Here is a 26,478-nt window from a genome sequence, read left to right on the forward strand (position 1 = left end):
CTTGCCAAGTGTCGTGCACTTTCCTTATTTTTGTTCACAAATTAAGGATGTGGTTTTCCCTGAACTGTTAAGCCATCAAGCTTAGATGACCGAAGTGGCGGTTCTTTAGTTGTTATCCCAAACTCACTTAGTACTTGAGGCAACTTCACAAGGTGTACGCCGAATTGAGTGACATTGTAGGGTGCATGCCCGACCTGTCTGCGCACTGGTTACTTCGCCTATGTCGAGCTGCCTGGTATGCCTGAGCTATTATAGGTGCTCATACCCGAGCTGCCTATACCTTGGACATTTTAGAGTACTTTGCCCGTGCCGAGGTCTTTTGCTAGCTCGGCGTTTTAGCCCTTAGGCTGAGAGAGCAACTTATAGTCCACTCTCTTTTGGAGTTCACCCATGGTGAAGAGGCGACTGGGTACCGAGGTCTTTAGCTCGGCATTTTAGCCCTTAGGCTGAGGGAGCGACTTATAGTCCACTCTCTTTTGAAGTTCGCCCATGCTGAAGAGGCAACTGGGTCTTATAATGCCGAGGTCATTGCCAGTTCGACACTTTTGGCCCTTAGGCTGTGGGAGCGACTCGAAGTCCACTCAGTTTTGCCCATGCCGAAGAGGCGACTGAGGCTTATGGGGTGCCGAGGTCATTGCCAGTTCGACACTTTTGGCCCTTAAGCTGTGGGAGCGACTCGAAGTCCACTCAGCTTGGTCATTATAGGTAATATTGCCTTAGGTTGACAATATTCCATGCACGAGGTACTTGCTTCCCTTCAAGGGTTTCGAGCTCATACGTTCCTTCCCCAAACACCTGCTTTACTCGGTAGGGTCCTTCCCATTTTGGGCCGAGCTTACCAACGTCGGGCTCAGGTACCATAATTTACGAAGAACCAAGTCTCCGACGCGAAGGTTCCGCTTCTTGACCCTGGCGTTATATTGAAGGGATGAGAGATCCATCGTATGGATGCCCAAATCTTGCGGAATAAGGTGGGCGAATTTCAAAAAAAAATTCTCTCCCTTCAACTGGGAATCACATTTCCTATTTAAAAAATCATATTTTCAAGGATCAATCTTGAACCATAAACTGAACCAGATCTGAACAAAAGTAGTAGGATAGGATTATACCTAATACGGAGAAATAATATCTCCCAACGAAGGTGTTCATGCCCAAGGAAGGATCCAAAGACTGCTCCCACTGAAGATGGCGCAGTGCAGGATGGAGCAGAATCAGCAGTGTTCTTCTCCAAGAACCTAGTCCTTTACAAAAAATAACAGGATGGCACGTGAGCACAACTTCCTATCAGTCCCTTCACAAGGAACTGGTGTCAAGATCGACTCTTGATTTCTTCCACTAATCTGGAGATCGAACTGGCAGGGTAGGTGGCAACAACAAGGAGGCGGTAAGAAAGAATTTCACAGGGTTTCTTAATTCTTCCTTCTGTGATTTCAGCTCTCAAGAGGATGTGATTATGTGTGTACTAAAGGCTGCCGCCCCCTCCTTATTTTGTAACCTTAAAAGATCAGCTCCTAATCCTATTAGGAGTTGCTGATCCAAATCATATTTGGATCAGGCATCCCTTTAGGTGATAAGGATAAACCCTTATCTTATCTGCAGATTAGATAAGCCTTCTCCTAATCTCATTAGGAGGTTTCCATATCTGAATCACATTCAGATTTGGACTCTCTGAGTGGATAGGGTTAAGACCCTATCCTATCTGCTAATCCATCTCAAAATTTGCCCCATATTTAACTCATTAAATTAGCCTAGTTTGAAATGGGCTTTAGGCCCATTAAGGTTATGTGCTCACTTAGCCTTCCTAATTGCTGCCCAGTTGGGCTTCCTTGTATGGCGTGGGACCCAAACATTGATCTACACATCAGCCACATGGGTTCAGCCCAGCCTTTGTTACAAGGCTTGGCCGAATACACTGTTATGGACAGTGCACCCCCTGAAACCCATCACATGGGCACTATGGGCCCAACACTTACCCTAAGTGGTTCTTGGGCCAAGCCACCTTGTAACACCCAGGGACTGTGGGCAGATGCAAGATTAGCCCATCAGGTATTATCCTCAATGGTCTTACACTTAACCTCTCAGCCCATAATGATCAAACACTGCCCGACAAGAGAGGACCTCTTCCTCGGCTGCAAGGAACAGTGTTGCACTCTCTGCTTATATGGATCCCAGGAATTAAAACCTTTGCAAACATTTTAGAAACCATAATATATATATATATATAATATATTTTGCAAAACAAATCTCAACGATTGAAATCGGCTGCCGACTGTCTTGGTTTCCATCAGAGAGAGCGCATCACCGATCATTACCTTTGTCCGAAAAAGGGGTTGATCCTGTCACTATGATCACCCACTCAGATGAATTCTCAAACTGTCCCAACATACCCAGGTTTTGACCCCTGCTACGGATCTCACTGATTGGTACATAAAAAATAACCCAATTTGACACCTAGTGCAGTATCATAATTGAGTCTAGGGGTCGGGTGTAACTTTCCAGTTTTGCCCATTAATCTCCAAGGTCCAGGGCAATACCGAAAATCTGGTCCAGTTCAAAGATTAAATTAATCCTAGATTGTATGTGCCTTGGGTTTCACCCTGGCGGCTGAGACAGGCCACCCCAACTGACTTGGTGGCACATCAGTGTCAGCCTTATCAGGATAGGTCTCCCCAGACCGACCCACTAGCTGTGAACATTCTAAATTAACACGAGTCTCATTATGTGTCCAGTTTAAGGGTATTGCACAGAAACACACCAAAGGAACATGAATCAAATATGTACTTTATTCATTTACAATAAACTCATAATGTACATCATTCTGATTGAAGCTAAGGGCATACAAAAACTGTCTAACAGCTCCCACTTGCACTTAGGTCCAATCTGGTACAAGCCGGAGTCCCATGCTTTCCACATGTTTCTCAAACACTTTCTGTGATAGTGGCTTCGTCAATGGGTCTGCTACATTTTCCGTTGACGCTACCTTCTGAATCAGAACGTCCCCTCTACCAACAATATCCCGCAGTACGTGGTACTTCCTCTCGATGTGCTTTGACTTCGAGTGGGCTCGTGGCTCCTTAGCTTGAGCAATGGCTCCATTGTTATCACACAACAACGGGATGGGTGATGTGTTGGACGGAACTGCTCCCAACTCGTGAACGAACTTCTTCATCCACACGGCTTCTTTGGCAGCCTCACTTGCTTTAATGTACTCAGCTTCGGTCGTGGAGTTTGCAGTGGACCCCTGTTTGCTGCTTTTCCAACAAACAACACACGATCCTATCGTGAAAACATATCCAGATGTAGACTTTCTATCATTTGGATCTGACTGGAAATCGACATCAGTATACCGTTGGATCTGTAGTGAGCTACCATTGAATACTAGACAAAACTCTTTTGTCCTTCGAAGGTACTTAAGTATGTTTTTCACAGCAGTCCAGTGCTCCTGCCCTAGGTTGGCTTGGAATCTGCTTACCACACTCACTGCCTGCGCAATGTCAGGATGAGTGCACAGCATGGCATACATGATGCTCCCTACGACAGAGGCATAGGGAATGTCCTTCATGCCCTCAATCTCCTCAGAGGTCTTGGGAGACATCTTCTTGGAGAGAGAGTGACTCCATGCTTGAAAGGAACATTTCCTTTCTTGGAGTTCTCCATGCTGTATTTTTTGACTATTTTGTCAATGTAAGCAGATTGGGATAATCCTATTATCCGCTTCGATCTATCTCTATAGAGTCGAGGTCCCAGTATATACGAGGCTTCTCCAAGATCTTTCATGGAGAATTGCTGTGAAAGCCATACTTTCATCGTAGTGAACATTCCTACATCATTCTCAATGAGTAGAATGTCATTTACATACAGAACCAGGAAGGTAACCTTATCCTCATTGGATTTCCTGTAAACACAGGGCTCATTCGGATTCTGCTTGAAGTCAAACGATTTGACAGCAGAGTCAAAATGGATGTCCCAACTCCTAGAAGCTTGCTTAAGTCCATAAATGGATCTATTAAGTTTACATACCATGTTTTCCTGTCCAACAACAATGAAGCCTTGCGACTGCTGCATATAGATATCTTCAGTAAGATCTCCATTCAGGAATGCAGTTTTGACATCCATTTGCCAAATCTCATAATCATGGTATGCTGCTATAGCTAGCAGGATCCTAATGGATTTAAGCATGGCCACGGGCGAAAAGGTTTTCTCATAATCGATGCCCTCTTTCTGAGTGTACCCTTTCGCCACCAGACGAGCTTTGAAGGTCTCAACCCTACCATCAGGGCCCTTCTTCCTCTTGTAAATCCATTTGCAACCAATTGCTTTTACCCCGGAGGACGGATCTACTAGAGTCCAGACTCCATTGGTTTCCATTGAGTCCATCTCAGCTCTCATGGCCTCCACCCACTTCTGGGATCTATGTCCAACATAGCTTCCGCATAAGTCACGGGATCCTCCTCACTAGTCAAGGTTTCCACCAGGTAACTATTCTTGTCATAACCATAACGGATTGGTGGCCTGGATACCCGAGTGGATCTTCTAGGTTGGTCACCACCTGGAACTTGTGGGACATCTCCCACTGCTCCTGAGCTCTCCTCATTAAGAACTACTTCCTGGCGATGGGTGTCTAGGATGTAATTGGTTTCCAAGAATTGTGCATTTCGGCTGCAGAACACCTTCTGCTCACTTGGGTCATAGAATAGGTAACCCACAGAGCCTTTTGGGTAGCCTACAAATAGGCAACAACTGGTCTTGGATTCCAACTTCTCTACACTCGTTCTTTTAACGTGTGCTGGACAACCCCAAATCTTCAAGTGTCTGACACTTAGTTTCTTTTCGGTCCAAAATTCATATGGAGTGTTCGGAACCGATTTGGTTGGAACCCGATTCAGCACATAAATCACAGTCTCTAATGCGTAACCCCAAAAGGATGTGGGTAACTCTGAGTGTATGAGTAGTGACCGGACCATATCTAATAAGGTCCTATTCCTCCTCTCTGAAACACCGTTAAGTTGTGGTGTAGCAGGAGAAGCCAATTGTGATACTATCCCATTGTCCTTTAAGTAGTCTCTGAATTCGTCAGAGAGATACTCGCCACCTCGATCTGATTGAAGGGCTTTGATTTCTCTCCCTAACTGTTTCTCGACCTCTTGTCTGAACTCTTTGAAGTTTTCAAAGGATTCAGACTTGTGTCTCATTAGGTACACGTAACCATATCGTGAGAAGTCATCTGTAAAAGTTATGAAATACACATGTTGATTCCGTGTCCTAACACTTAGGGGACCACATACATCAGTATGTTTAAGGTCAAGTGTGTCTGTACATCTTTCAGGCTTACCGTTAATTGGCCGTTTTGTCATCTTACCTTGTAGGCAAGGCTCACAAGTGGGAAGATCTTCTACAGTTAGAAAATCCAAAGGACCATCCTTTACCAACCTTGTGATTCGGTCAACACCGATGTGGCCAAGTCGGTAATGCCACAGGCACGTGGGATTAACTGTATCACGGGCTCTTTTCTTGGGGATTTCAGCCGACATAGTTTCGGTTATGTTAGTTTCTAGAGAAGGATGTAGAACATAGAGACCGTTCTCCAGTTCCCCGTATGCGATGAGTCTGTTATTTCTTTTAATAGTATTCGTATTAATAAAGAAGACAGAATAACCATCTGCACACAGTTTTGAGACAAAAATCAAATTTCTTCTTAAATTTTGTACATAAAGACATTCTTTCAGTACAATAGTTCCTTCTCTAAAATTTAATTCCACAGTTCCTATGGCCACGGATGCAACACTTGCAGAAGTCCCCAAGTAGAGCGTAACTTCTCCATCACTCAGCCTTCTGCTTACCTTGAACCCCTGCAGTGAGTTACATGCATGAGTTGAAGCCCCTGAGTCAATACACTAGGATGCAGAAGCAACCAATAGATTGATTTCTATAACACAAGATTTGAAATTACATTTCTTGGATTCCAGGTAGGCAGGACAGTTCCTTTTCCAGTGGCCGGTCTTCTTGCAGAAGTGACAGGCATCCGATGCTTTGTCTTTCTTCTGCTTCTTACCCTTAGTGGCTTTCTTTTGAGGCTTCTTTGCCTTCCTCTTTCTCTTGCCTATCTTGCTAGCTTCAACAAGCATAGCTACAGGCTCATCCTTTTTAATCAGTTCTTCTGCTCGTTGCAACATATTGCTGAGCTCTTGTACGCTGACATTCAACTTATTCATGTTGTAGTTTATGATGAATGGATTAAATGAAGGAGGCAAAGAATTAAGGATAGCGTCTATCTAGGTCGCAAGGTCCAGCCCGGATCCAAGAGCCTCCAGTTCGTTGATGTAACCCATCATCTGAAGACAATGGTCGTGAACTTGTTGGCCCTTGGACATCTACACGGTCATGAACTGTTTCAAGACCTTCTGCCGAGTAGAACGATTATGCTCTTCATACATTGTCCTGAGACTGTCCAATATGTCCTTGGTAAGTTCGATCTGATTGAATTGCCTCTGTATCGGGTTGTCCAATGAGGCAATGATATAGCAGCAGGCAAGGGAGTTTTTCTCCTCCCATTCCTGATAGTCTCTCCTTCGGGCCTCAGAAGCTCTATCACCCGGACGCTCCGGGGCAGGATTTTTAGCCACTTTGTCCAACTTTTCTGAAGTTAGGACCAGTATAAGGTTCCTGTACCAGTCGGCATAGTTTGGGCCCTTTAGCTTGTTGTCATCAAGAAGCTTTGCAAATTGTCCGTTTGTCATTTTCTAATAAAAGAGCAAACATCAGTCCACAACCTAATTTGATTCATGTTCATTACATAGATATGGATTTTAATTTACGTTCCATTCCCATTTATTCATCTCTGAGATTTCCCTCCTATCTCAGTGACGGAGACCACAAGTTGTCTCTAGAAATGTGGGAAATCACATAGGGTGCATGGAGCCAACTGTTTCAGCTGCATAACCCCATCACCTTTTTGTGAAGGATCATATCCACTCATCATATGAGTTTTCCCTTTGGCCTTTGTCAGACAAGGTTCAGAGTCATTTTCAGGTAAACCTTTCTGTCCAGGGAGTGCTTACCCATCATATTCGTGAACGCCAAGGTACTATGAGAGAGTTCCCATTTTCTGGTGAAGCCCCTCCCACATCGATCTATGACGCCCCTATCATCTTATGAAACACTCAGACAAGCCCAACAACAAATGGATAGCCCATTTTCTGGTGCGTTTCCTCATTACTGAAGGACCCATCCTCATGCTAATGATGGAAGGCCTTTAGAGAGTTCATCATATGAATCTCCCTATCACATGCACTCATATTAGCTGGAGGGAACAGTAAATTACGCCCTAGTTTGATCTAGGTCAAACCAAAGTGGCTCCCACTGACTTTCATAAAGTCAGATTTCGGTGGGCCCAAATCAGCTAGGGTTCCGCACGTAACATCTCCATGAGGTGTGGGGCCCACCACTGAGGGAGGTCATCCAATGACCAAAAGGTACACCATGGCAATGATGTGCATTCAGCCATGGTGTGCGCAAGAGCCACTGTCGATTGAGCATGGGCCAAGCACTTATGGCTCATGTACGTAGCACATCACACATCCATACATCACATGCAAGGATAAATTGATCCAATCAATTAAATATCTGTAAAGCCCATTTGAAGCCCATTTTGAATCCATAATATTAACCATTAATATTATCTAGGTATATGGGCCGAATTAGGGTTGATTGGTTCGACCCATATAGCTTTATCTGTTAAGTGGGCTTTTAGCAGTTGTAACTATTTAAAATTGGGCCTTTACAGGTTGGGCCGAATTAAGCATTTAATTAATTATCAATCCTCAGGCCCATTAGTGGGAAAAATTAGGGCTGACATTCAGCCTTGATCGAACCCTAGGTTTGGTCCAAACGATTTGAACCAATCTTGGTTCGAATGGGTCTAGGGTTTGATCTTTAATTAAATCTTTAATTCAAGAAAATAATCTAAAATTAAATACTGATAAAAGAAAAACAAGAATCAGTCACAAAGGGCTATTCGTACAGTCCATCCTACAAAATAGAGGTTAGATCACAGGTTGCAGTTTCACAAACTGCAAATCGCAGATAGCGATTCTTCCATCTGCGAAATCTCCTTCCTTGCGCCGCCATCTTCGATCCAAAATAAAATAAATAGAAATCCTAATTTCTATTAATATTACATCAGATCGAATACCTATAAATTCAGTCTAAAAATAAATAAAAAAAATATTTTACAGACCAAAAGTAATAAAATAATTCATAAACTGCAAAATCGCAGGTTCCCTGCACAAATCAAGATTTCGATCTCCTTTTGTACGAACAACCCATAAATCAAGAAAATCATAAAGAACAATTCTAAATAATAAATAGATTTATATAAAATTTAATTTTAGATTATTCGCCCATAATTTTGGGAACAATTTCCCAAAACCCTTATCTGCGCAAATCAGGTAGAATGCCTTCTGCCCATTTGCGCAGGTTCAGATCTGAAATAAATTGGTTCAAGATTTGAACCTGGCTCTGATACCACTGAAGGGATGAGAGATCCATTGTATGGATGCCCGAATCTTGCGGAATAAGGTGGGCGAATTTCAAAAAAAATTCTCTCCCTTCAACTGGGAATCGCATTCCCTATTTAGAAAATCATATTTTCAAGGATCAATCTTGAACCATAAACGGAACCAGATCTGAACAAAAGCAGTAGGATAGGATTATACCTGATACGGAGAAATAATATCTCCCAACGAAGGTGTTCACGCCCAAGGAAGGATCCAAAGACTGCTCCCACTGAAGATGGCGCAGTGCAGGATGGAGCAGAATCATCAGTGTTCTTCTCCAAGAACCTAGTCCTTCACAAGAAATAGCAGGAAGGCACGTGAGCACAGCTTCCTATCAGTCCCTTCATAAGGAACTGATGTCAAGATCGAATCTTGATTTCTTCCACTGATCTGGAGATCGAACTGGCAAGGTAGGCAGCAACAGCAAGGAGGCAGCAAGAAAGAATTTCGCAGGGTTGCTTAATTCTTCCTTCTGTGATTTCAGCTCTCAAGAGGATGTGATTATGTGTCTACTAAAGGCTGCCGCCCCCTCCTTATTTTGTAACCTTAAAGGATCAGCTCCTAATCCTATTAGGAGTTGCTGATCCAAATCATATTTGGATCAGACATCCCTTTAGGTGATAAGGGTAAACCCTTATCTTGTCTGCAGATTAGATCAACCTTCTCCTAATCTCATTAGGAGGTTTCCAGATCTGAATCACATTCAGATCTGGACTCTCTGAGTGGATAGGGTTAAGGCCCTATCCTATTTGCTAATCCATCTCAGAATTCGCCCCATATTTAACTCATTAAATTAGCCCAGTTCGAAATGGGCTTTAGGCCCATTAAGGTTATATGCTTAGTTAGCCTTCCTAACTGCTGCCCAGTTGGGCTTCCTTGTATGGCGTGGGACCCAAACATTGATCTACACATCAGCTACATGGGTTCAGCCCAGCCTTTGTTACAAGGCTTGGCCGAATACACTCTTATGGACAGTGCACCCCGAGAAACCCATCACATGGGCTCTATGGGCCCAACACTTACCCGAAGTGGTCCCTGGGCCAAGCCACCTTGTAACACCCAGGGACTGTGGGCAGATGCAAGATTAGCCCACAGGTATTATCCTCAATGGTCTTACACTTAACCTCTCAGCCCATAATGATCAAACACTGCCCGACAAGAGAGGACCTCTCCCTCGGCTGCAAGGAATAGTGTTGCACTCTCTGCTTATATGGATCCCGGGAATTAAAACCTTTGCAAACATTTTGGAAACCATAAATATATATATATATATATATACTTTTATATCTCATATAAAATATATTTTGCAAAACAAGTCTCAACGATTGAAATCGGCTGCCGGCAGTCTTGGTTTCCATCAGAGAGAGCGCATCCCCGATCATTACCTTCATCCAACAAAGGGGCTGATCCTGTCACTATGATCACCCACTCAGATGAATTCTCAGACTGTCCCAACATACCCAGGTTTTGACCCCCGCTACGGATCTCACTGATTGGTACATCAAAGACAACCCAATCCGAGACCTAGTGTAGTATCATAATCGAGTCTATGGGTCGGGTGTAACTTTCCAGTTTTGCCCATTAATCTCCAAGGTCCAAGGCAATACCGGAAATCTGGTCCGGTTCAAAGATTCAATTAATCCTACATTGTATGTGCCTTGGGTCTCACCCTGGCGGCTGAGACAGGCCACCCCAACCAACTTGGTGGCACATCAGTGTCAGCCTTATCAGGACAGGTCTCCCCAGACCGACCCACTAGCTGTGAACATTCTAAACTAACACGAGTCTCATTATGTGTCCAGTTTAAGGGTATTGCACATAAACACACCAAAGGAACATGAATCAAATATGTATTTTATTCATTTACAATAAACTCATAATGTACATCATTCTGATTGAAGCTAAGGGCATACAAAAACTGTCTAACATATAGTACCAAGCTACTCTTTGCTGGTAGGCCACGATCCTAATGTATGTGAGGTGTCGTACCTCATCAAGTAGGTCGAGGTTGGTGCGTAGCTCATCCTTATTTGCTTCGTCGTCGTAGGCTTCCAGGCATAGTGTAGGGACCTCGATCTCGGCTGGGAAGACTGCCTCTGTTCCGTAAGTGAGGTTGAAGGAAGTCTCACCCGTCGCGGTTTTCACAGTGGTTCAGTAAGCCCATAGTACGCTGGGCAATTCGTCTACCCACAGCCCTTTAGCTCAGTCTAGGCGTGCCTTCAGTCTGCGAAGAACGGCCCTGTTCATGACTTCTGCTTGACCGTTTGTTTGAGGGTGCGCTACTGAGGTGAAATTTTGTTGTATCCCCATGTCTTTACACCAGTTCTGGAATTTGATGTCCTCGAATTGTTTGTCGTTGTCAGAGATGAGCACCCAGGGTAGTCCGAAATGACAAACTATATTCTTCCAGAAGAAGTTCTACACACTCCGTGCCATGATCGTTGTGAGAGGTTCGACCTCCACCTAGTGAAATAATTGACTGCTACGAATAAGAACCTCCTCTGTCCTATCGCTGGTGGAAACGGTCTGAGTATATCGATTCCCCACTGTGCAAAGGGCCACGGGCTGGTGAGGTACTTGAGTCGGCAGCGGGTTGGTGGTGGATGTTGGCGTGCTTCTAACACTTGTCACACCTTCTGACGAACTCAATCTCATCTGCCTTCATCGTTGGCCAATAATATCCCTGTCGTAGCGCCTTTTGGGCGAGAGCCCTACCCCCCATGTGTCCGCCGCACAAACCCTCATGAGTGTCGCGGAGTACGAGCTCGGCTTCGGAAGGTTGTAAGCGGCGCAAATAAGGGAGCGTGTAGGATTTTTGGTACAACCGTCCGTCTATCATGACATATTTGGCTGCCTGACGTTTTACCCTTCTGGTAGCATTACAATCTGCAGGGAGGGTCCTGTGTAGCAGGTAGCTCGCGAGTGGATCAACCCAGCTCAGCTCTGCTTGCACGACAGGAGCGACCTCCTCTGCCCCCCCGAGAATGCTAGGTCGAGGCAGGTTCTCTATGTACACGGTTCTCATGGTGTTGTCGCTTATGCTGGCTAATCGGGACAGGGCATCGGCCTCAACATTCTCGGACCTCGGGATCTGCTTGATGAAGTAGGACTGGAAGTTGAACAGAGCATCTCTGACTTTGGCTAAGTAGGCGACCATGGTTGGCTCACAAGCTTCGTATTCACCAGTGACTTGGTTGACCACGAGCTGGGAGTCGCTGCAGATAATGACATGCTTAGCTTTCACTTCGCTTGCTACGGCCAGCCCGGCTATCAACGCCTTGTACTCCGCTTCATTGTTGGATGCAGAGGACTTGAAGCGTAGTGCATATTTCAATTTCACACCGCTTGGCCCATACAGAACGATTCCAACCCCGCTACCCTGTTGATTCGACGAGCCATCCACATGGAGGATCTAGGGCTCCTCATCCCAGGTCGGTTTCGGTCTAACCAGGAGAGAAGCCGCACTGGTTGGAGCTTCCTCGTTGTGCTCGGGCTCGACTAACTCAGGGACCTTGGTGCTAAAAGTGCATTCCACGACGAAGTCAGCTAAGGCTTGGGCCTTAATGGCAGTTCGCGGCTTGTACTGGATGTCGTGCTCGGTGAGTTCGATGGCCCACTTCATCAATCTACCGGAGACCTCGGGCTTGAGCAAGACTTGCCTCAGAGGCTTATTGGTGAGGACAATGATTGTATGAGATTGGAAGTACGGTTGAAGTTTCCGAGCTACAACAGCTAGCGCGTACGCCAACTTTTCGATCTCAGGATACCTCGTCTCTGCTTCCTGCAACACTTTGCTAACATAATAGATGGGTCATTGGACCTGATCTACTTCTTTTATTAGTACCGAGTTGACTACCTCGTCACTCGCGGAGAGGTACAACTCCAAAATATCTCCCTCCTCGGGTCGGGTTAACACCGGGATGCTAGCGAGGTACTTTTTGAGCTCGTCAAAAGCGAGCTGGCACTCTTTGGTCCATTCGAAGTCCTTGCTGCTCTTAATTGCCTTAAAGAAAGGCAGGCAGCGATCTGCCGATTTAGACATGAAGCGGCTCAGAGCGGCTATACGACCATTCAACCTCTGAACCTTCTTCAATTTCCGGGGTGGTCTCATATCTAAGATGACCTTTATTTTATTAGGATTGGCCTCAATGCCACGTCGGTTAACGATGTAACCTAAGAATTTACCCGAGGTGACACCGAAAACGCACTTGTTCGGGTTTAATTTCATGTTAAACTTGCGCAAAATTTTGAAAACAGAATGCATATCTTTTATTAAATCATTTGAAAATTGGGTTTTGACGACCATGTCGTCTACATAACATTCTACTTTTTTTCCGATCAACGGCTGAAATAATCGGTTTACAAGTCTCTAAAAAGTAGCCCTGGATGACCTTGTAGCAGTACAGACCTAGCTCGGTTATGAAGGTTGTTTTTTCCTCATCGGCAGGGGTCCATTCTGATCTGATTGTAGCCCGAGTAAGCATCCAATAAGCTCAGCAACTCATGCCCTGAGGTCGCGTTCACCAAATGGTCTATCTTGGGAAGTGGAAAGCAGTCCTTCGGGCAAGCTCAGTTCAGGTCGGTATAATCGATGCACATGTGCCATTTATCGTTGGCCTTTTTTACCAGAACGGGGTTGGATACCCAGCTCGGGTAATGGACCTCCCTGATGAAATCGGCTGCGAGGAGCTTCCCAACCTCCTCGTTGACTGCTCTCAAACGCTCCGGGGCTAGGTTGCGTTTCTTCTGTCTAACGGGCCTAACTACAGGATCAGTGTTCAGCTTGTGAGTAATGACTTTGGGGTCTATGCTGGGCATCTCTACTGCAGACCATGCAAAAACATCTAAATTTCTAAGTAAAAAACTTACCAGCTGAGATCATAGAGGCTCCTCAACTGAAGCACCGATCTGGAGGGTCCGAGTTGGGTCCTCTGTTGAAGTAGGCATGGAAACCGTCTCTTCTATGGGTGCAGCTCGCTCTTCATAGTGCTCCGTAGGTCGCTCCAGCTCGAGGTCATCTGTCACCTTGGCTTTTCCTTTGAGGGCAGCAACATAGCACTTGCGAGACTCGAGCTGATCGCCTCGCGCTACCCCAACTCCGAAGTCCGTGGGGAACTTCATGGCGAAATAATAGGTGGAGACCACCACACGTAGAGAATGGGTGATGGGCCAACTTATTATGGCGTTGTACGGGGAGGGAGTTGCGACCACCAAAAAGTTGTGGTTGAGCCTCACTATGCTAGGCCAGGTGCCGACCTCCACAGGTACGGAAGTCCTCCCCAAGGGCCTGACTTCCTCTTCGCTGAAGCCCACCAAGGGAGTGCTCGCGGGCTTGAGGTCACTTTCCTGAAGCTGAAGCTTGTCAAACGCAGCTTTGAAGAGGACGTCTGTCGAGCTGCCAGAGTCGACGAGGAGTCGCTTCACCTCGAAATCATTGATTCTTATCTTTAGGACGAGCGCGTCATCGTGGGGATAGTGGACTCCGCGTGCGTCATCTTTGGTGAAGAAAATCGGCTCCTCCATCCTCGGTTGCTTCGGGGGATTCTGCTCTTCTTTTTTGATCTCGGGAGCCGAGGTCCTTGCCGCGGTTGAGGTGCAGCCCGCGACGATTGACCCGCCGGTGATCATTTGGATTGTTCCCTGAACTGGCCTCTCTTCGGGCGGCTGCCTCTGCGGCTGCTCACTTTGCCTATGGCTGGACTCTGGAGCATCTCTTCCTTGCTCCCCCTACCGACCTGTTTTATTATCACTATGTACAAAATTTCTCAAATACCCGCGACAGATGAGTTCTTCTATCTCATCGCGAAGGTTTTTACAACTTTCAGTACTGTGACTGTGATCTTTATGAAAATGACAATACAAATTTTTATTTCTAACATTCGGGTCTCCTCTCAGCCGAGGTGGCCACTTCACGTATGGCACATCCTTGATCGCCATGAGGATCTCAGCTCGCTTCACGTTCAATGGCGTGTAGTTTGGCCTTTCGGCTGGAGGAGCTCGGAAAGACTAATCTGGCCTTCCTCCCCGAGCTGGTTCTTTCTTTGTCTTGCTGTCCCCATGGGTCGAGGACTCACCTTCTCTTTTCCTCTTCTCAGGCGGGTTCTCGCTCTTTTGGTTCATCTCCTCCTCCGTTCCGATGAACTGATCCGCGAGCTTGAGGAATTCAGTTACATCCTTAGGTCTATTGACAACCACGTGCCACTTGAACTCCTTGTGCGTTATGCCTCTCTTGGCTGTTGTGAGCCTCACCGCGAGGTCCAAGTCAGGTATCTGCAGGCATGCACCATTGAATCTCTTGATGTAGCTGCGGATGGACTCCCCTTCCCTCTGGACTATGCCGAGGAGGCTTTCTTGGGTCCTCGGGCACCTCTTGCTGGAGACAAAGTGGGAGGTGAAAACCTGCACGAACTGTGCCCAACTCTTGATCGTTCCAGGCGTGAGGTTCCTGTACCACGTGTGAGCTACTCCCTTGAATGTGGTAGAGAAGGCTACACACATGCATGACTCACTTGCCCCAGCTAAGTGCATCTGCGATTGAAAGGCATCTACGTGATCATTCGGGTCGAATGATCCATCATACTTGTCCAGGGGAGGTACCTTGATGTCTTTGGGCATTGGGACAGCCAGGAGTTCGGGAGATAGAGGAGATGGTACAGAGAAGAGCGGAGTGACTTTCACTACTCCCGAGCTTGCCTCTTCTTTATTGGCTCTGCATTGGTGCTGTTGGCCTCTGTTTTGTCGGGCACAGTGTGCCCGGGGAGGGGCTCGGACTGCTGCTGATGGCTGTGGATTGAAGGGCCTTGTCTATAATCCACAACCAGGACCTCAAACTGGTTCTCGACGAGCGGGATCTCGAACTGTGAAGGCCGAGGTGATGCGGGTCTGGTTGGTTGAGAGTCCCCCGACCTGACTACATGCTGCGAGGTGGGGGGAGTGACTTGTCTTTCCCTCCTACCACGGGATGAGGCCTGACTCCCAAGAGGGTTCTGAGTTTGGGAAGTCTCTCCCCGGCGAGGGGGGTGCTCACTGTGACGGCGAGGCTTGGCCTGTTGCGTAGCGGGGTATCGGGGTGGAACTTATTGCTGGTTCTGGGGCAGTGGTGGTCGTAGTGTAGCATTTGCTGCTGGTACAACTGAAACTGGTGGAGCTGCTGCATTTGAGCTTGCATAGCTCGTATGCATCGCATCAGGTCTTCCAGCCGGTTCTGTCCAGCCACCGGGGGAACAGACGGTTCTGCAAAGGTCACATCTACTGCAGAGCATTTACCGGCGCCATGATCTGGGGCACATTCACAGTAGGGACTCCATCCGCAGAGAGGGGTACGGTGAACTGGCCGATGCATACCGTTGGGGTCTGGGGTTATCCCCCGGAGGCGTTCTGGTTAGCACTGCGTCCGGCATTGCTGGAGTAAGCCATGGAAACTTGACTGAAATTGCTTGGTGAGATAGGCTTTTCAAAGCGGTTTCCACAGACGACGCCAATTGATGGTGCGTGATCTGGTCACTCCTAGCTGGCAGTGGCTGAGCTCCTAGCTGGCGACGGATGAGACACTTGTGAAGAAGAAGAAGGATCCCCGGAGATTCACCCGGCAGGTACACTCCGACGATCACGTTAGTAACTTAGACTAAGAGCTGTGAGAGAGAGAGAGAGAGATACAGAGAAATCAAAGAGCTAAGAGTGATGATCACGCGATCCCCTCTGTCTTGGGGGTCTGGGTCCTTATAACGGTCTTCTGACATATCAGGTGTAACCGCCTCCGAATCCCTGTTGTGGCGATCTGCTGTCAGATAACGGCTTGGCGTGGGTGGCCGTTATCTGTCAGAGTTGTGCTGTCGGGCAAAGGTAATCGCTGCAGAGTACGGTCCTGCCAGACGCTGCCAGGCGGGAGACGTGGGTGCAGTGTAGCAGGTACGGTTGTCAGGCAGTGAATCTCTCACGATACGTCGAGCTGCTCTGCCGCGAACTACCTTACACCGAGCTACTGGTGATGCGCCGAGGTGTTTCTCCGAGGCGGGTCTCTTCGGTAGCCTAAGTTAGGCAGGAGTGAGCTGATCCTAGTTAGGGGGCTGACAAGATTAACCTGAGGTGTCTTTAGCTCAGGATGCTCTCTACTCAAGAGTCTTAGCTCGGGTCGTCGGAGTATCATCTTGTCGTGAGCTGCAACTTTGGGCGAGCTGTTAGGCTGGGTTGTACCAAGCTCGTTATGTTGAGTTGTGCCGAGCTCGTTATCTTGAGTTGTACCGAGCTCGTTATGCTGAGTTGTCACTTATATCGAGTCATGTCCATGTATCCCCTTATTATGAGGTCGGGCCAAATCACCCTCCATCAATGCATATCACCATAAACATTCCAATTGTTACTATGGCCTCAAGTTGGAGGAAATGGAACTGAAGAGATTCACTAGAACAATATTTTAGCATTTGACAAGTTTACACGAACACATGTTGAACAAATAAAGATCAAAAGAACTGCTAATCAAATCAGTAAACATAAACTCAATAATGAACAATTGAGTTGTCAATAAATATGAGATAAAAAATCATTTCTTTATGAGAAACAGATCCATATAACCCTCCCAAACCTTAGATAGCTGGACCAACAATGGCCTTTTTAAACACCAGTATAATTGTATAAAGGGAAAAAGGAAAGTAAAATGATAAATGAAAAGCTGTTCTATGCTACTAGCAGCCAACAGCTTCTAACAAAACAAGCCATATTACAATATTTACAATTTACCTACCCCCAAGTGCAGGTTCCCAATATAGATTGCTCTAGTCAGACACCAAATTTGTTGACCTATGAATCCAGGTGTTCAGCCTGAATGCCAGGAAAACTCTCTAACCAATTTGACCCCAGTATAATTGATCCCGTGATGCCCCTTGTTTTCCTAATTCATCAGGCAATCCATTAGCAGCCCGTGGAACCCATTTCATTGACTTGTATCTCCTCTTTCATTCTTTTTAGCTCTCTTACATAAATCTGTAGTTCCAGGCTACCTCTTGTTTGCCACTTAGCCACCCAATAATTGGTTTTGAATCTCCTTCGACTTTGACTTCTTTCATGTTTAGTGTTTTTACCCTCTTCTTAAACCTGTAAGTGCTCTACCTGCACCTTCACTCGAGTTGAATTTCCTATTCCTAGAGATCCTGAATAGAACTCTAGGATGTTTCTAGCTTTGTTCCTAAAAACTCTAGATTACCCAAGCTGCAGCCATCAAAATTCAGTTTTATGTACCCCATTGGTGGGGGAACCCAGCTGACCAAAGGCTTTATGTTCCAAGAAAATGAACTTGCCACTTGCTTCCAATTTTTAAGAATACTATCCACTGTGAAGTCTGAGAAGAGCTCCAAAGTCTTCACCCAATGCACCACTTTGATTGCAATATTTTTTCCAATAGGAAAAGGAAGGATGCTGTAAGCATCTGTCAGGAACCTAACAATATATAATGTAAAAATAAGAAAACATCTGTCAATGAATTTAAGTTGTAAGCAAAGGAAGGATGATGGAAGGCTTAAAATGCATATATAATGCATTACCTATACAAGGATGTTGGCTCATGTTATATAATGCATTAACATGATCTTTAATGCATAAAATGCATTACCTATATATTACCTATACAAGGATGCTGGCTCATGTTTTGATGCTTCACGTGAACATGCTTTGATGCTTCACGTGGTGCACTCGATCGATCATGAACCTAACAATGATAGTAAACAAGAAAGCATATCATTAAATATATCTATAATGCCAATATTGGAATTGTACTTTGAGACACGTATTACCTCTGCGCCTCTTGAAGGTAAATCCCGATCATCGTTTAGCATGCCTTGAAGATTTTGAGGAAGTATGGATATCATCCTTCCCACTTGGTGTTAGACAGTGTATGCCCTTAGTTCCAATCAGATTGATGTACATTATGTCATTTATTATAAATGAATAGAGTACATAATTGATTCATGTGATTTGGTGTGTTTCTGTGTAATACCCTTAAATTGGACACTTATGAGATTCGTGTTAGTTTAGAATCTTCACAGCCGTTGGATAGATCTTGGGAGATTTATCCTATCAAGGCTGACACTAATGTATCGCCAAGTTGGTTAGGGTAGCTTGTTTGAGCTGCCAGGGTGAGACCTGAGGTACATGCAGTGTGGGTTTTCTTGAAACCCTGAACCGGACCAAATTCCAGTATTAACCTATACCTCGGAGATAGATGGGCAAAACTAGAATGTTACACCTGACCTCTAGACTCGATTATGGTACTACACTAGGTGTTGGATTGGGCTGTCTTTGATATGCCAATCAGTGAGATCCTTAGAGGGGGTCAAAACCTGGGTATGTTGCGACAGTCCGAGAATTCACCTGAGTGGGTAATCATAGTGACATGATCAACCCCTTTGTCGGACAAAGTGAATGATCGGGGAATGCACTCTCTCTGATGGAAACATAAACTGCCGGCAGTTGATTTTAAATGTTGAAATTTGTTTTTGCAAAATATATTTATTTAAAGATATACATATATAAATTATGGTTTCAAAATATTTGCAAAAGGTTTTAATTCCCAGGATCCATGTGAGTAGAGAGTGCAGCACTGTACCTTGCAGCTGAGGGAGAGGTCCTCTCTTGTCGGGCAGTGTTTGATCATTATGGGCTGAGAGGTTAAGTGTAAGACCATTGAGGGTAATACCTGATGGGCTAATCTTGCATTTGCCCACAGTCCTTGGGTTTTCATAAGGTAGTTGGACCCAAGGACCATTTAGTGTAAATGTTGTGCCCATTAAGAGCCCATGGTGATGGACTCAGGCCTTGTAACAAAGGATGGACTGAACCCATGTGGTTGATGTGTAGATCGATGTAAGGGTCCCATGCCATACAAAGAGAACCAACTGGCAACAGGTTAAGAAGTAAGTGGGCACATAAGCTTAATGGGCCTAAAGCCCAATTCGAACTGGGCTTAAGTTAGTTAATTAAAAAGGGCAAGATCTTATTTATAATCTGATTAGGATTAGCTGAAGGATAAGATAAGTCTTATCCATTTAAGAGTTCAGATCCAAATATCAAATTTGGATCAAGAAACTCTCTCCTAATTAGATTATGAGGCTAATCCAAAGAAGACTATAAATAGGGGGCGAATTCCTCAGTTTCAACACACAACAATCTGCAAAGTTTGCTCTCGTTCTTGCCATCCCTACCCAGTTCGTTCTCCACTTGGGGAATTGATCAAGAAAGGTTCTTGATATTATTTCTTGGTTGAAGAAACAATCTGAAGTCGTGCTCACCAGCCCTTGTTCAATTCTTGTTGAAGAATCCCGGTTATTGCTGAAGAGCCATCCTGTTGATCTTGCTTCACCACACACTGTGTCATCTTCAGTGGAAGCGGGTTTTGGTCTTCTCCTTGGGCGTGAACACCTTCATTGGGAGTTACTGCTACTTCGTATCAGGTATATCCCTCACTTCGTATTGGTTATAGATCTGGTTCGGTTTTGTTTCAAGAATGATCATTGAAAATGTAGTTTTTTTAAAATAGGGAATGTGATTCCCAGATGGAAGAGAGAAAAATTTTTGAAATTTCATCCAACCATTCTGCAGGGTTCGGCCATCCATATGATGGATCTCTCATCCCTTCACTTGATGTTGTACATCACTACATGCTCTAGTCACCTTTTCAAGGCTATCTTCCTCATGCCTACAACCTCCTCTTGTTGATGTAGACTTTGATGCTCTATTTCTACAATTCATGCTCAGAGTGGAAGGAGTAACACCAAATCCATACATTCACACGTACTCATATCGTTCCGCTCCAAATATTTGATCAAAGTCATCATCATTAGGAGTTGAGGACCCATCAGAAGTCGTGGCTTGCTGTGATGCCAGGTTCTCTAATTGTTCCTACAAAAGACAACACAATTGTTGTGGGCTAATATGGGGTTTTTATACTAAATCATATAATTGACAATATATATGTATGTGTGTGCGTGTTCACTAGTTCAATAAACAACCGTTGTCCTTCCTGATTCTGCATCTACAGGCATCCCATCTTTCCTTCTATGTGTTTTGATCAACACAACTCCCTTGCTTGGTTGTGCCCCATTACCGGTTTCCTGCATCTATATCCATACTAAGCATTAGACATTATCATCATTTTCAAGTAGTAGTATAATTAGCTGATTGTATTACCATCTCATGACGCAAGAGAGACGACTGAGAGAGAGAGAGCGAGAGAGGGGCGACTGAGAGAGAGAGAGTGAGAGAGAGAGAGAAAGAGAGGAGGGGGAGAGGGAGAGCGAGAGGAGAGAATGACTAAGCGAGAGAGGGACGACTGAGAGAGAGAGGGAAAGCGAGAGAAGGAGGGAACGATTGAGCGAGAGAGGGACAACTAAGAGGGAGTGAGAGAAAGAGAGAAACAACTGAGAGAGAGGGCAGGAAGAGGCGCGGGGGAGGAAACCTAGCTCACACCTTTTATTTTTAGCAACAAACGTTTGGTCTCTAGTGGTAGTTTTAATTGACTGCCGCTAAAGACTAGTATTTCTAGCGGTAGTCACCAAATAGCCAGGTCTAAAACTACCGCTAGAAATGTAATTTTTTGTAGTGATATTAATTGAAAGTCTAATTAAATTACTAATATTATAAATATAATTAATTAACAATAAAATTAATTTTATAAATAAAATATTAAAAATAGTAATCTTATAAAATTAATTTTTCTATGAGAAATTTATTCATTTTAAAACTAATTTTTTTAATTTATGTTTTGTTCAAAATAATTACATAAATAAAGCTTTATATTAGGCCTATAGCCTAATGTGGCCCATGATCACCCAATTAAGAATTGGGCTCTTTCTACTTCATTTTCTCTTAAAAAAGTCCATACATAATCAAAATAAAAGATAGGAGAATGAGGATGTGAACCCAATAACCCATACCAATTTTCAACTTAAAATAATGGCTCTTGAGTTTTAAAAATGTGTCACAAAACAATAAATTTGAATGACTGCAACACAACTTTGGTTGGTATTAGGTTGAACCCTAGAGGGTTGAGTGGGTTAGCACGGTTTTGACTCAACCCTAACCCAATCCACCCATGCTTGCATTCAAATCCAACCTAACCCGACTCAATACTATACAATCTATAAACCTGCCCTGACATATAGGGTTCAACTCAATACTGACCCAAGTGGTCCCCTAGTCTTTCAATTGTATTGAAAACTCAAGAGCCATTAATTTAAGTTGGAATTTGGCTTATGGGTTCCAAAGTGTTGCTTCTCCAAAGTGGAAGAAAATAACCAAAAACAAATAATTAAATAAATCATATACTTCAAGGTTAGGGGTTAGTAGCCAAACCAAATTACAAGAATAACTTCTATATGTGTAGGGGTATTATGACCGATGGATGGGGGTTAGAAGTTAGACCAAATTATAAGAATACCCTTGATGTATAGGTGTATTATGATCCAATGGACCAGGTCAACTAAACTAGCACCCAATTTGGGTTAAATAATCAAAACTCAAACCTAACCCACCTAATAAGCCTGATCCTAACCTAACCATGTAGGGGGGAGTCAAGTTGAATTTGAAGGGATGGGAGATCCATCATATGGATGGCCGAACCCTGTAGGAAGGTTGGGCCAAATTTCAAAAAATTCTTTCTCTCCTATCCAGGAGTCGTATTCCCTAATTTAGAAAATTACATTTTCAAGGTTCGTTCTTGAATCAAAACCGGACTAGATCTGAAACCAAAAGGGAAGTGAGGGATATACCTGATACAAAATAACAATAATTCCCAATGTACTTGCTCACGCCCAGAAAGAAGACCAAAACCCACCTCCACTAAAGATGACACAGTGTATGGTGAAGCAGGATCAGCAGGATAGTTCTTCAACAAGAACCTAAATTCTTTAGTAAGAATCAAACAAGGGCTGGTGAGCACGACTTCAGATTGTTTCTTCCAGCAAGAAACAATATCAAGAACCTTTCTTGATCAGCTCTACAGGTGGAAATCGAACTGGGTAGGGGCGACAAGAACTAGGGAGAATTTTGCAGGTTGCTGAGCGTGTATAAACCGAGGAATTCACCCCTTATTTATAGCCTTCTTTGGATCAACCTCTAATCCAATTAGGAGAGAGTTTCTTGATCCAAATCTGATATTTGGATCTGGACTCTTAAATGGATAAGACTTATCTTATCCTTCAGCTAATCCTGATCAGGTTATAAATCGGATTTCACCCCCTTTTAATTAACTGACTTAAGCCTAGTTCGAAATGCGCTTTAGGCCCATTAAGTCACATACCTCACTTACTCTTTAACATGCTTGCTAACTTGGCTCTCTTTGTATGGCATGGGACCCTAGCATTGATCTACACATCAGCCACATGGGTTCAGCCTAGCCTCTGTTACAAGGCCTGGCCGAATTCACTGTAGCACACAATGAACCCCTGAGTCCATCACTATGGGCTCTTAATGGGCCCAACATTTATACTAAATGGTCATTGGGTGCGCAGATGCAAGATTAACCCATCAGGTATTACCCTCAATGGCCTTACACTTAACCTCTCAGCCCTTAATGATCAAATACTGCCTGACAAGAGATGACCTCTCCGTCGGTTACAAGGTACAGTGCTGCTTGCAAAAACAAATTTCAACGTTTGAAATCAACTGCCAACAGTTTAGGTTTCCATCAGAGAGAGTGCATTCCCCGATCATTCACTTTGTTCGACAAATGGGTTGATCCTGTCACTATCAGAGAGACTGTCTTTGACATATCAAAGACAGTCTAATTCGACACGTAGTGCAGTACCATAATCGAGTTTAAGGGTCAGGTATAACATTCCAGTTTTGCCCATCTATCTCTAAGGTCTAGAGCGATACTGAAATTTGGTCTGGTTCAGGGTTTTAAGAAAATCCACACTACATGTACCTTAGGTCTCACCCTGGCAGCTGAGACAAGCCACCCCAACCAACTTGGCAGCACATCAGTGTCAGCCTTAACAGGATAAATCTCCTCACATCTATCCAACGACTGTAAAGATTCTAAACTAATACGAGTCTCAAAAGTGTCTAGTTTAAGAGTATTACACAGAAACACACCAAATCACATGAATCAATTATGCACTTTTGTTCATTTACAATAAATGTTATCAAGTACATCAATATGATTGAAGCAAAAGGCATACACTGTCTAATAGAATTTATCATTTAACTTGAGCAATTGACATCACTATAAATATAAGATTATCCACTCTCACTAGGGTCAAAACAACTAAACATAATTCAATATATTGGACAAATTTCTCAATGGTTTAGTTAATTGACTAACTCCTCCCATTAGTAGTCAACACCACCAATGCAATAGAAATATTTGTGGGAATCAACGGTGGGAGTGGTTCAGTATGTCGATGCTGCACATAGGAGTTTCCTCTCACCCTGCTCGCTTCCTTTGCACACTTTTGTTCCTTTTTATCTTATTTTTTTCCTATGTTTAGGCCAGTTTTCTCTGTTTGTGGTTAGGTCCTCTCTGACTGTCTTTCTTTGCCGATTTTCTTTTTCTTACGGCTGGTGGTTAGGTCCTCTTTCTCTAAATTTTCCTTTTATCTCGGCTGATTGGTTTTCTTTGCAGGTTTTCCTCTTCTTACGGCTGGTTGTGGCTTTTAGGCTTGTCTTGACTTCTCCCTGAATGGGAATCAAGGGAAGTAGGAAAAGAAGGGAGGGTAAGAACTGTGACAAATTAGTGTTAAATCTAGCATCTGAGTATCCAGTGACCAGTAATGGTACAAATGGGAATATAGCCCATAAGCTTGTGGTTCCTTCTACTCAAAGTTTCAAAAGAAACAAGATTGAAGCTCCGAGGAAAGCCGGGATCTCTAAAAGGAGCTCCTAATTTTCTCCCAGATCTAAACTCCTACCCATAGTTAAGAAATTCTATGAAAAGTCTCTGGATGTGTCAAACAAGAATATGCAAAGAGCAAGTTTAAATAGAAAAGGAATCACAAAGTGGTATCTACGGGAAGAAAAGCCGGATTTAACTCTGGGAGCTACTGTTAGTAGAAGAATGCAACCTCCCACTCCCATTCTTTGTCAGGTCAATGACTACAGAGAATTGAAAATGCATGGATGTATCTAAATCCCTTTCTTTTGTGGAAAATCCATCACAAAATGAGAGCATTAACTCAAAAACAGTAAGAAATAATTTGAAGGAAATTAATTTGAGTGATGTCAACCTGTCAAAAGGTCTGCATCCTTGTACCTTCTTCTCGACGAAGGCCTGGCATATTAAGGACTGGGTTAGAATTAAAAAAGCCTTCTTTCCTTTAATCTACTCTCGATTAAAAGAATGCAAGTTGGGCTTAGATAGCAAGTTCGGCTCAAAGATTTCAAATCAAGAGATGCTTCACATTCGGAAGGGGGAAGGCGAAACCTTTGTGTATGGATTTTCATAACCTTCCTGAACATAATGATGGTATTAATGGGAAGTCGACTCAGTTCTTGGAAAAAAGCATGCATGGGGAAATAACGACACTTGTTTTATGACAGACCTGAGACCTGAGCATAAACCTTGTGCCATCTGTTCCTGGACATGCATGCATAATTAATATTAAACAATCCCCCAAAACCCAATATCGAGAAGAGCAAACGCCATGCAAATATTAGCTCTCCTATGAGATCAGTTTGGCATGCCGGTTAAAAATAGTTCTCGAAAAAATGAAGGAGAAGATTCCAAAACTTGCACTCATGCCATCGGCTATTGTTATGCTCTCCTTAGGAATTCGCATTGACCTGAAAAATGAATATGGGTTTTTTTTGGTCAATGCGAATCAAATCTATTGACCAATCAAAAAAGGAACGCCCCCTGATACCTTGAAAGAGGAAAAATCATAAGTCTTTAACGTACACGAAAACTTTCAGTTCAGGCCTATCTACCGACACCAATGGAGTCTAGCAAGGCTAGAAGATCGTTGAGCGGGGTTTTCCATTTGGAGGTTGGCCGTGGAGAGAAGACGAAGATGGCAGAATCGCAGGCTCCTCTTTACTCAAAAACTGCTCGTGCCATCAACATGGATGATCTTAGAAAAGAAAAGAAAATGGAAGAGCACTGGTCGTTATGTCTCTATGCCAAGATATTGGCTGAAGCCGAACCGTTCAATGCTATCCTTGAGAAAGCCAAAGCTTGGAAAGTTGATAGCAAAACAAAGATTCAATCAATAGGTAATGGTTTTTACCTGTTGTCTTTCTCATCTCTTGCTGACTATAATAAGGTTATTAAGAATGGCCCATATATGGATGGTCAATGGGAAGTATTGGTCACCTTCCAGTGGAGACCTGGCTTTAATCCTGTCAAAGTGAAGCTCAAAACTGCTGACCTTTATATTAGATTGCCAGGTCTGCCACGGGAGTGCTGGAATAGAGATCTTGAAGTTATCTTGAGAGATGTTGGGGACGTGATTAAATTAGATATTGACACAAAAAGAATCCCGGACTATTTTTCCAAGGGTTTGTGTTAAGGTCAATCTCAATAGACCTTTTGTCCTCGATATTCCTCTTACAAGCAAGGGGGATGAAAATACTATTAGAGTATTTTATGAAAACATTTTTGACCTTTGTAAAAATTGTGGATGGAGAGGGCATAAGGCATTTGAATGCCCAAAATCTTAAAGAACTAATCGAGATGAAGGTCGCATCTTGGTTAAACAACGTAAATTTCAAAAGCTCTCAAGAAACCCTCCCCCCCAAGATAAAAACTTTTCAGGTTTTGAACGCTCAAAATCAAGCAACTGGATCGACAAGCAGAATAATTGGAACCAAGCAAAATTTCAGAGTGTTGTTCGTGCTAGAAACCATTCCAAAACAAGATTTTTCTAACCATGGTACAACTCGATTGAGCCTCGGAATAGCTTTCAACCAATTCAGCATTGGGTCACAAAAAAAGGTA

At 44.0% G+C, this 26,478-nt stretch overlaps 1 long non-coding RNA gene across 4 annotated transcripts; it reads right to left on the reverse strand.

Moving 5' to 3' along the window:
- Nucleotides 1-17,057: 17,057 nt before the first annotated feature.
- On the reverse strand, nucleotides 17,058-25,013 carry LOC148860644 (uncharacterized). Of its 4 annotated transcripts, XR_016112241.1 has the most exons (4): nucleotides 24,770-24,986; nucleotides 18,341-20,444; nucleotides 18,171-18,255; nucleotides 17,058-17,987 (listed from the first exon to the last, which is right to left on the reverse strand). It is a non-coding gene; the product is annotated as an uncharacterized LOC148860644 (long non-coding RNA). The 4 variants fall into 4 exon arrangements; XR_016112243.1 differs by lacking the exon at nucleotides 18,341-20,444 and having other exon boundaries at nucleotides 18,160-18,255; nucleotides 24,770-25,013; XR_016112242.1 differs by lacking the exon at nucleotides 24,770-24,986 and having other exon boundaries at nucleotides 18,160-18,255; nucleotides 18,341-18,479.
- Between the last annotated feature and the right edge of the window lie 1,465 nt (nucleotides 25,014-26,478).

This window comes from Nelumbo lutea, chromosome 4 (genome assembly GCF_056320005.1).
Source record: "Nelumbo lutea isolate HS-2025 chromosome 4, American lotus-T2T, whole genome shotgun sequence".
NCBI classification, from domain to species: domain Eukaryota; kingdom Viridiplantae; phylum Streptophyta; class Magnoliopsida; order Proteales; family Nelumbonaceae; genus Nelumbo; species Nelumbo lutea.